A 9,842-nucleotide genomic window follows, 5' to 3' on the forward strand; every position below is an offset into this window, starting at 1 on the left:
TCATCTTTGTACTCCTCATGTCCAGTGTCCGCACAGTCGGGCGTATACGGCACCACACGTTCCACTGACTCATCTTGCAGAAACGCTAATACCCCGTCTGCCACTCGTTTTTCACTCTACGAAATTCCTTGAGTTCCTTTGTGACTAAATCTCAGCTTGGGCAACTGTTGTCGTAGTTATAGTGCAATGTTCGCTTTGCTCATCGTTGCCATTACTCTTCTTTGTATCGAAGCCACTATCAGTGTAGCACTGTTGTTGTTGCGAGTTACTCGCCGATCAAGCAGTTCATCTACGTTCCGTACCCGCATGCTGTGCTCACCACTGGATAGCTACAGTCCCGTCCCTATTGTCATTAGCAGCCAATTTTGCGGCTACTCGGTAGACAAAATGTGGGGCGCCGAATGCCGAATGCAGCATAGGAAAAGAAAAACAATTATGACCGTGCAGTGTATAAGAAAAACTACGGACATTCAAGGGAGGACAGGGCGCACTCTTACAAAAACATGACCTTTGTGATCTCGCACACAAGGGATTCCTCGTAGGTGTTTCTTGGTTTGTCTCGAAATACGCTACTGGCCATTAAAATTGTTGCACCAAGAAGAAATGCAGATGATAAACGGGTATTCATTGAACAAATATATTATACTAGAACTGACATGTGATTACATTTTCACGCAATTTGGGTGCATAGATCCTGAGAAATCAGTACCAACAGCAACCACCTCTGCCAGTAATAACGGCCTTGATACGCTTGAGCATTGACTCAAACAGATCTTGGATGGCGTGTACAGGTACAGCTGCCCATGCAACTTCAACACGATACCACAGATCATCAAGAGTAGTGACTGGCGTATTGTGACGAGCAAGTTGCTCGTCCACCATTGACCAGACGTTTTCAGTTGGTGAATGTGCTGGCCAAGGCAGCAGTCGAACATTTTCTGTATCCAGAAAGGCCCGTACAGGACCTGCAACATGCGATCGTGCATTATCCTGCTGAAATGTAGGGTTTCGCAGGGATCGAATGAAGGGTAGAGCCACGGGTCGTAACACAAATGAAATGTAACGTCCACTGTTCAAAGTGCCGTCAATGCGAACAAGAGGTGCCCGAGACGTGTAACTAATGGCCCCCCATACCATCACGCCGGGTGATACGCCAGTATGGCGATGACGAATACACGCTTCCAATGTGCGTTCACCGCGATGTCGCCAAACACGGATGCGACCATCATGATGCTGTACACAGAACCTGAATTCATCCGAAAAAATGACGTTTTGCCATTCGTGCACCCAGGTTCGTCGTTGAGTACACCATCGCAGGCGCTCCTGTCTGTGATGCAGCGCAAGGGTAACCGCAGCCATGGTCTCCAAGCTGATAGTCCATTCTGCTGTAAACGTCGTCGAACTGTTCGTGCAGACGGTTGTTGTCTTGCAAACGTCCCCATCTGTTGACTCAGGGATCGAAACGTGGCTGCACGATCCGCTACAGCCATGCGGATAAGATGCCTGTTATCTCGACTGCTACTGATACGAGGCCGTTGGGATCCAGCACGGCGTTCCGTATTACCCTCCTGAACCCACCGACTCCATATTCTGCTAACAGTCATTGGATCTCGACCAACGCGAGCAGCAATGTCGCGATACGATAAACCGCAATCGCGATAGGCTACAATCCGACCTTTATCAAAGTCGGAAACGTGATGGTACGCATTTCTCCTCCTTACACGAGGCATCACAACAACGTTTCACCAGGCAACGCCGGTCAACTGCTGTTTGTGTATGAGAAATCGGTTGGAAACTTTTCTCATGTCAGCACGTTGTAGGTGTCGCCACCGGCGCCAAACTTGTGTGAATGCTCTGAAAAGCTAATCATTTGCGTATCACAGCATCTTCTCCCTGTCTGTTAAATTTCTCGTCTGTAGCACGTCATCTTCGTGGTGTAGCAATTTTAATGGCCAGTAGTGTATATGCAACAGGCGGTGTTGCTTTTAATTTAAAATGAACTACGCTAAGAAATATTAAGAGTCACGGACATTCATTCACCTTCTAAAACAAGTAGAGGAAGGGATGCGCTAAAATTTTGCTGTGGGACAAATACGTCTCGTCGGCGGTTCTAGTATTAAACCTGCCTACACTGAAGAAGACAGAAGCGAACATGCCACAGTGAACGAAAATTCTCTCTGGTGTGAACGCTAGGCACACATGAGCAAACGGCATTCGGTCGTGTTCATCTGGCATTTGCTTGTGTTCGTTTGTGTTCCACTGGTTGCCCATCTTTCAGCGAACCATCAAAGGAAGTTCGCGTCGCCTCCGCTTCGATGCTAGCATTACTCCGAGCTTTCGTCTTCCACATTGTCTACTTTTGTCGCTGTTGGCAAAACGTGTAAGAGCGATGGAGTGATTCGAAGTTAATCTAATGTTACTGATGTATAGAAGAATGTACATGGTGGTTGAGAAGATCCCGTAGCCTTGTAACCGCTCTTTACTATCAAATGATGTTATGCAGGTTGGTAGCTATGTTACTTCTTATCAGTTATTGGAATTCATGTTTACATGTTTTCAGAGACGCAATCAAGTTTTAACTTTTAGCCAATACAGATCTGAGCGATCATAGTTACACTATAGAGCAGCGCTTGGTGACAAATGGGAGAGGGCACGAACGACAAAACACGGAGCAGGCAATGAGACGGATTTTGGGAGCACTCCAGGAAACATTCAATAAGTTTCCGCTGCGAAAGGCAACACTTGTGCATGAGGAAAAAGTGCTCTTGCTTTTGACAGTGTTAAAGATAGGGCGTGGAGTGGAAGAAAGAAGACACGAGAAGAAACATGAGCCGAAGTCTCTGCTTGGATTGAACAATCTCCTATGAAGCCGATTTTTACAAGGGGCATTAAAAAAAGAAAAAACAGATTTTTGTTATAAACAATTTATTCATGGATATTTTTACAAAATCCCTTCAGTCACCTTCAAAGTACTCTCCATTAGATGGGATGCAGTTGTCAAGTCTTTTTTCCCACTGAAGTGTGTCTGGAACTGTTCAATTTTGATAGCGTCCAGTGCCTTTTGCAAAGGCCTCCACACCATCATAATACTTCCCTTAGTGTTTTTCTCATTCGTGGGAACAGGAAAAAGTCACATGGGGGGCTAGATCCGGTGAAGCCAATGGGTGGGGAACGACAGATCATCACTGACATGCCAAATAGTGGGTCACTCGTAAGGCCGTGTGTGGAGGGACTTCGTCGTGATGAATGAACCAGGCACCTCATCGCAAATGTTCCGGGCATTTACTTCGCCCTCCTCCCGCAGTCGCCTTAAACGTTCCAAAAACCTTCTGCTTGACAATCTGGCTGGCGGCTACGAACTCCCGTTGCACAATTCCGCGAGCATCAAAAAGACAACGATCTTTGTCCTCATATTCGATTCCACTTGCCTTGCTTTCTTTGGTCTGGGACAGTCGGGAGTCCTCCACTGGCTTGACGCTTGCTTGGTTTCTGGATCATGCCGAGTACACCGCCTCTCATCATCTGTAAAGACTTTGTTTGAAACTTATGGTTTATTCTCAGTCTCTGTTTTCAAGTCCTGCCACATAGCTCCTATGTGAACAGGAAGGCAAGGAACAGATTTAGCGGCAACGTGTCTCATGCGCAAATTCTCACTCAAAATCCGCTGGCACGAGCTCTAACTCACTACTCTCTCTGTCCGCCCCCGGTAGCTGAGTGGTCACCACCCTTGATACTGACGTGCAACCAGCATGGTACGTAACTGTTAATGGGAAACAGTTGTTCCAGTTCCGCCTACACCACATCCACCTCGCCGACTCAGCCTTGTGTGCCACATGCCATGTGATTGACACGGATGAACATCGTTTCGAGTGCGGGTCGGGAGAGGACATTTGGTCAGATATTGGCTTTTCTCACACGCAAGACTCCCGACAGAATAATTGCCCGATCATTTCTTTTCCTCTATGAGTCGTATTTCCCAAGAGCAAAAACGAACTCTGTGACGTGGATTAGCGGCCACGCTGTCCACTACCTATTCGGTAATGGCGAAAAGACTACCCAATTTTTGATGTTACCTCAACGAACGACACTGTGCGACCGTCAAGAACCCTAAATACAGGCTATATTTTTCTGATTTTCTTTCGAGCGCATTCCATAATCCGCCTCGTTATGTTGTAACGGGACGACTTCCTACTATTTTGTTTATGTAGCCGAAGAGGAACGCCGATCCTTTATCCATTTGTATAAAAAATAAAGTAAATAAAATAAATAAAATAAAAATATGGTTTAACCAAAAATATTTACAACAAGAAAGGTATATCTAGAAAAACAAAACTGAAACACTACATCACAGTGGTACGACCAGAATGTTTATATGGATATGAATGCCTAACGATGAACTATAAGATGGACAAACAAGAGGTACTGGGAAAAAGGATTATTAGAAAAATAATGGGTGCAATGAAAAGTGCAAATGGTTGGAAAATAAGAAGTAATGAGGAGATCTACAAAAATATAGAGAAAATATCTGAAGTAAAGGCCAAACGAAGATTAAACTTTTTTGGACATCTGTACCGAATGGATGGCAATAGACTAACAAAACAAATACTCCTATATTTCTGGAAGAAGAAATCGACAATAGGATGGATTACAGAAGTAAGAAAAGATCTTAAAAGAAACAACATCAAAGACTCAGAAATAGAAGAGAGAAACCGTTTTAAATACAAAATACTAAATTTTGAAGGCTTTCAAAGCAGAAGAAATAAAAAATCGGAAACATCATGGACAGAAGAAAGAAAGAGACTTCATGGGGAGACAATGAGGGAATACTGGAAAAATAGGAAACAACAATAAAGGAAGAAGAGGAACTTCTTGTTACCGTGATCCTAGTTGGTCAATACGATTGTAAAAAAATAAAAAATAAAAACAAAAAAAGAAAAAACTTTCCAAAATCCTTTTTCCTTTTTTCATTTTTGTTTGCTAGAAAAAAGTGGTAAGCGAGCGAGATTCCCGTCCAGGCGACCCTGGTTCGAGACCCGTCTATGCTACTTTTGTTTTCTTTTTGTTTTAATTTATAATTACTCATGAACATTTTGCAAGGAATTGATTAAAAAGAATTACAAGCCTCTATAAATCAAAATTACAAATTGAATGTCACATTTTGTTTCAATCTTTTGCGTTTTTATTTTATTTTAACTGGAAATAAACTGTAAATAAAACGTTGGCAAAAAAATAAGAAAGAGTGAAAAAGTGATCAGCGCGACAGAATGTCATTCCTAAGGGCCCGGGTTCGATTCCTGGCTGGGTCGGACATTTTTCTCCGCTCAGGAACTGGGTGTTGTGTTGTCCTAATAATCATCATTTCATCCCCATCGACCCGCAAGTCGTCGAAGTGGCGTCAAATCGAAAGACTTTCACCCGGCGAACGGTCTACCCGACGGGAGGTCCTAGTCGCACTACTGTCTGTTGAAATTTGGTCGATCGTGAAACGACGATCCTTTTTTTATTTTTCGTCATGACACATCTCATGTAGAGATAGCTTTAGTGACTTATCGCTAATCCTGCTGAGGAAGACGGGTTTAAATCCGTCGAAACCATGGTAAAGGATATCCTAAAGCGACTATTTATTGCAACCGGTTGTTGTCTATTACATCTACTGTTCTGTAACAGCTGCTATAGTGCAGCGATGTTCAAAATACTGCGGGTTGCATACTGTGACATCGATAGGGGCACCTGAATCACCGTGTATCTATTTCGCTAATTAAAAGTAAAAATATACTAAAGATCTCTTCAACGTCATTGCTTACATTCAGGAAGTCTGTAATTACGTGGCTGATGTATCACTGCTATGTTAGACATTTCTGATGATAAATAAAAATGGTTTACTCGGGATCACGCTACATGCCTTCGAAGAAATTATATAGCGGATTTTATAAAGTACCCTATGTGACAGGTCGTTTGTATTTTACATTTCATTAATCGTATTTGATCAAAGTTATCTTCGTACTACATATTTTAATAAAACCCTTGATGTCCTAGGAACTGTCTGGTAAATTACTTATGAAGGGAGAAACAAGTGCTAACGTATATGTCACATACCTGTTAGTGTCTAGATGCCAGAGGCACTCCTCAGGGCATAAGAATAACACTGCAACGTGTGTCAGTTTCCTCCGAATTCAGCACTGATTATCTAATCTTATCGTTTCCGCATATCACTTTCGCGGAATCAGCTCGTCGTTGTCTGGAGCATTTGTCATTAACGTTAATCTTGCTCATTTCGAAGAGCTACATCAAAGGTAAGTTCCAATAAATTGTGAGAAACAGAAGAAATGCTTTAATTGTTCGACGAAAGAAGGCAATACAAAAATGTCCAGGAAAAGAGTGGGTTGGAGCACTACAAGTCGCTTGGTAATGAAATCATTAGGAGCAGCACGGAGGCTAAAGTGAAATGAATGAGGCAAACATGCGAGGAAATCAACACGGAAATACGTGCTAGGTTGGCCACACAAACCGCGGTCTTTGGCCTCGTCGATCAGCGTCTCCAACCTTCTACAGTCCACGTATTCCTCTGCAGCTAGTCCCCTCGTACTCATATCCTTTCTGATCTCAGTCCATCACAGCTGTGGTTTTCCTCTCGGTCTGTTATCTCGGATGTCTTCTCGCCTTCTCGAAGAAGTACGTGGGCCACACCATTCTGGCTCTTCTCTTTAATCACGGCCACAATATCCAGCGATTTGTATAAATCTTGTTGCTGTTGTGGTCTTCAGTCCAGAGACTGGTTTGATGCAGCTCTCCATGCTACTGCTCTGTCCTGTGCAAGCTTCTTCATCTCCCAGTACCTACTGCAACCCGCATCCTTCTGAATTTGCTTAGTGTTTTCATCTCTTGGTCTCCCTCTACGGTTTTTACCCTCCACGCTGCCCTGCAATACTAAATTGGCGATCCCTTGATGCCTCAGAACATGTCCTACCAACCGATCCCTTCTTGTAGTCAAGTTGTGCCACAAACTTCTCTTCTCCCCAATCCTATTCAATACCTCCTCATTAGCTATGTGATCTACCCGTCTAATCAGCATTCTTCTGTAGCGCCACATTTCGAAAGCTTCAATTCTCTTCTTGTCTAAACTATTTATCGTCCATGTTTCACTTCCATACATGGCTACACTCCATACAAATACTGTCAGAAATGACTTCCTGACACTTAAATCTATACTCGACGTTAACAAATTTCTCCTTTACTACTTTAAGTGTCTCATTTCCTAATCTAATTCCCTCAGCATCACCTGATTTAATTCGACTACATTCCATTATCCCAGTTTTGCGTTTGTTGACGTTCATCATATATCCTCCTTTCAAGACACTGTCCATTCCGTTCAACTGCTCTTCCAGGTCCTTTGCTGTCTGACAGAATTACAATGTCATCGGTGAACCTCAAAGCTTTAATTTCTTCTTCATGGATTTTAATACCTACTCCGAATTTTTCTTTTGTTTCCTTTACTGCTTGTTCAATATACAGATTGAATAACGTCGGGGAGAGGCTACAACCCTGTCTGACTTCCTTTTCATGCCCCTCGATTCTTATAACTGCCATCTGGTTTCTGTACAAATTGTAAATAGCCTTTTGCTCCATGTATTTTACCCCTGCCACCTTCAGAATTTGAGAGTATTCCAGTCAACATTATCAAACGCTTTCTCTAAGTATACAAACGCTAGTAACGTAGGTTTGCCTTTCCTTAATCTATCTTCTAAGGCAAGTCGTAGGGTCAGTATCGCTTCACGTGTTTCAACATTTCTACGGAGTTCAAACCGATCTTCCCCGAGGTCGGCTTCTACAAATCCTGTAGTTGACAGTTTTTTCCTCCAGTCATCTCCATCCTTCATTGGTCCAAAAAGTCAGTCTAAGAACAGCGTTCTGAAATGCTACGAGTTTCCTTTCTACCTTGCGTTTCAGAGGCCATGTCTTTGCTCCGTATAGTACCACGAGTTGTATTACAGTCCTTTAGGTCCTAAACTTCGTAGGTCTCTAAGAAGCCGGGACCCGGACAGCTTTCTGACTTCAAACCTTGATCTGTTTCCTGCCTGGATTCTTGTCATTATTTCCTACTGTATCTCATTCCTTTCACAGAGTATTGCCAGGAGATATTTGAACACTTTTACCTCTTCAAAGATTTTACCATTCACCTCTAAAGGTCTGTCATCGGGCTCTCTGCTCACTACACGGTATTTGGTCATATCCACATTCATCTTCATGCCTTTTCTCAGTGTCTTTTCCATTAATGCTCTTATCATATGAACCATATCTTGCTCATTCTGTATGATTAGAACACGGTCGCACAGACTTTCTACCCAGCTGTCTTCCTGTCTCCAAGCTTGTTACCTTTCTCAGTTCCCTTCCCAGAACCTGATTAAACCGAAGCGGAGAAAAGCAGTCTTCCTGTCGCACTCCATTCCTCATCTTTAAATTCTCTGATATCTTTCGATTCACTTTCACCATACATGTTGTCTCTTGCATGTCTGTCTTAATTTTATCACTTTTCTAGGAACCTGCACGACAGTGAACACCTCTGCGAAATTTCCAGCTCTTTGATATTATATGGAGTTGATCTACAGCTCATTTTCTCTTTTGTAACACTTTTTTGGAATCCTACTTCCTCCTCGACGTAAGAGGGGCGTTTGAAAAGTCCGTGCAAATTCCGAGAGATGTAACCACCGGCGCATATCGAAGTCATATTTAGTTAGTAGCATCTTTGGAAAGAACGCAGACCAAGTTTCAGCCATATTGGTCTATTTCTTTGTGTTTGGTATTCGTGTGAATCAATTAACGAAAAAAGAATTTCGTGTGGTGTTTAAACATTACTTTATGAAAGGCAAAACGCCTCAGGAGACTAAAGAGAAGCTTGATAAACATTACAACGACTCTGCACCTGCGATTAGAACAGTTTATAAGTGGTTTCAAAATTTTCGGAGTGGCCATATGAGCACAAGTGATGCTGAACTTTCTGGACGCCCTGTGGGGGTTACGACTCCAGAAATCATTGATAAAATCCATGATATGGTGATGGGTGACAGAAGAGTTAAGGTGGGTGAGATTGCTAGTGGTGTGGGCATCTCGAATGAACGGGTACATAATATTTTGCGTAAACATTTGGACATGAGAATCGTGTGAAGTGTTGGAAGGATGGTTTGCAGCTGTTCAGGAAGAATCCGCAAGGCTTAAAGCGTCGTTTCGTCACTGTGGATGAAACGTGGATACATTACTATACTCCTGAGAGCAAACAACAAACTAAACGATGGGTTACCAAGGGAGAATCTGCACCAAAACAGGCGAAGAGCATTCCTTCGGCCGGAAAGGTTTTGGCGCCCGTCTCTTGGGTTACGCAAGGGATAATCCTCATAGACTATTTGGAAAAGAGTAAAACTATTACAGGTGCATATTATTCATTGTTATTGGACTGTTTGAAAACCGAGCTGCAAAAAAACTCCGGCGATTGGACCGCAAAGAAGTCCTTTTCCGTAACTACAATGCACCAGTACACACCTCAGCAGTTGTGGTCGCAAAATTAATGGAAATAGGATTCCAACTCGCTTCACATTCCCCCTGTTGTCCAGACTTGGCTCCCGCGGACAACTATTTGCTCCTCAATTTGAAGAAATGGCTGGCGGGACAAAGATTTTATTCAAACGAGGAGGTGATTGCAGCAACTAATAGCTATTTTGCAGACTTGGACAGTTCCTATAATTCGGAAGAGATCAACAAATTAGATCAGCGTTAGACGAAGTGTAGAAGTCTAAAAGGTGACTGTGTCAAAAAATAAAAAAAATGTTTACCCCAAACACGTAAGTAGT

Source organism: Schistocerca serialis, chromosome 10 (assembly GCF_023864345.2).
Source record: "Schistocerca serialis cubense isolate TAMUIC-IGC-003099 chromosome 10, iqSchSeri2.2, whole genome shotgun sequence".
NCBI lineage: Eukaryota > Metazoa > Arthropoda > Insecta > Orthoptera > Acrididae > Schistocerca > Schistocerca serialis.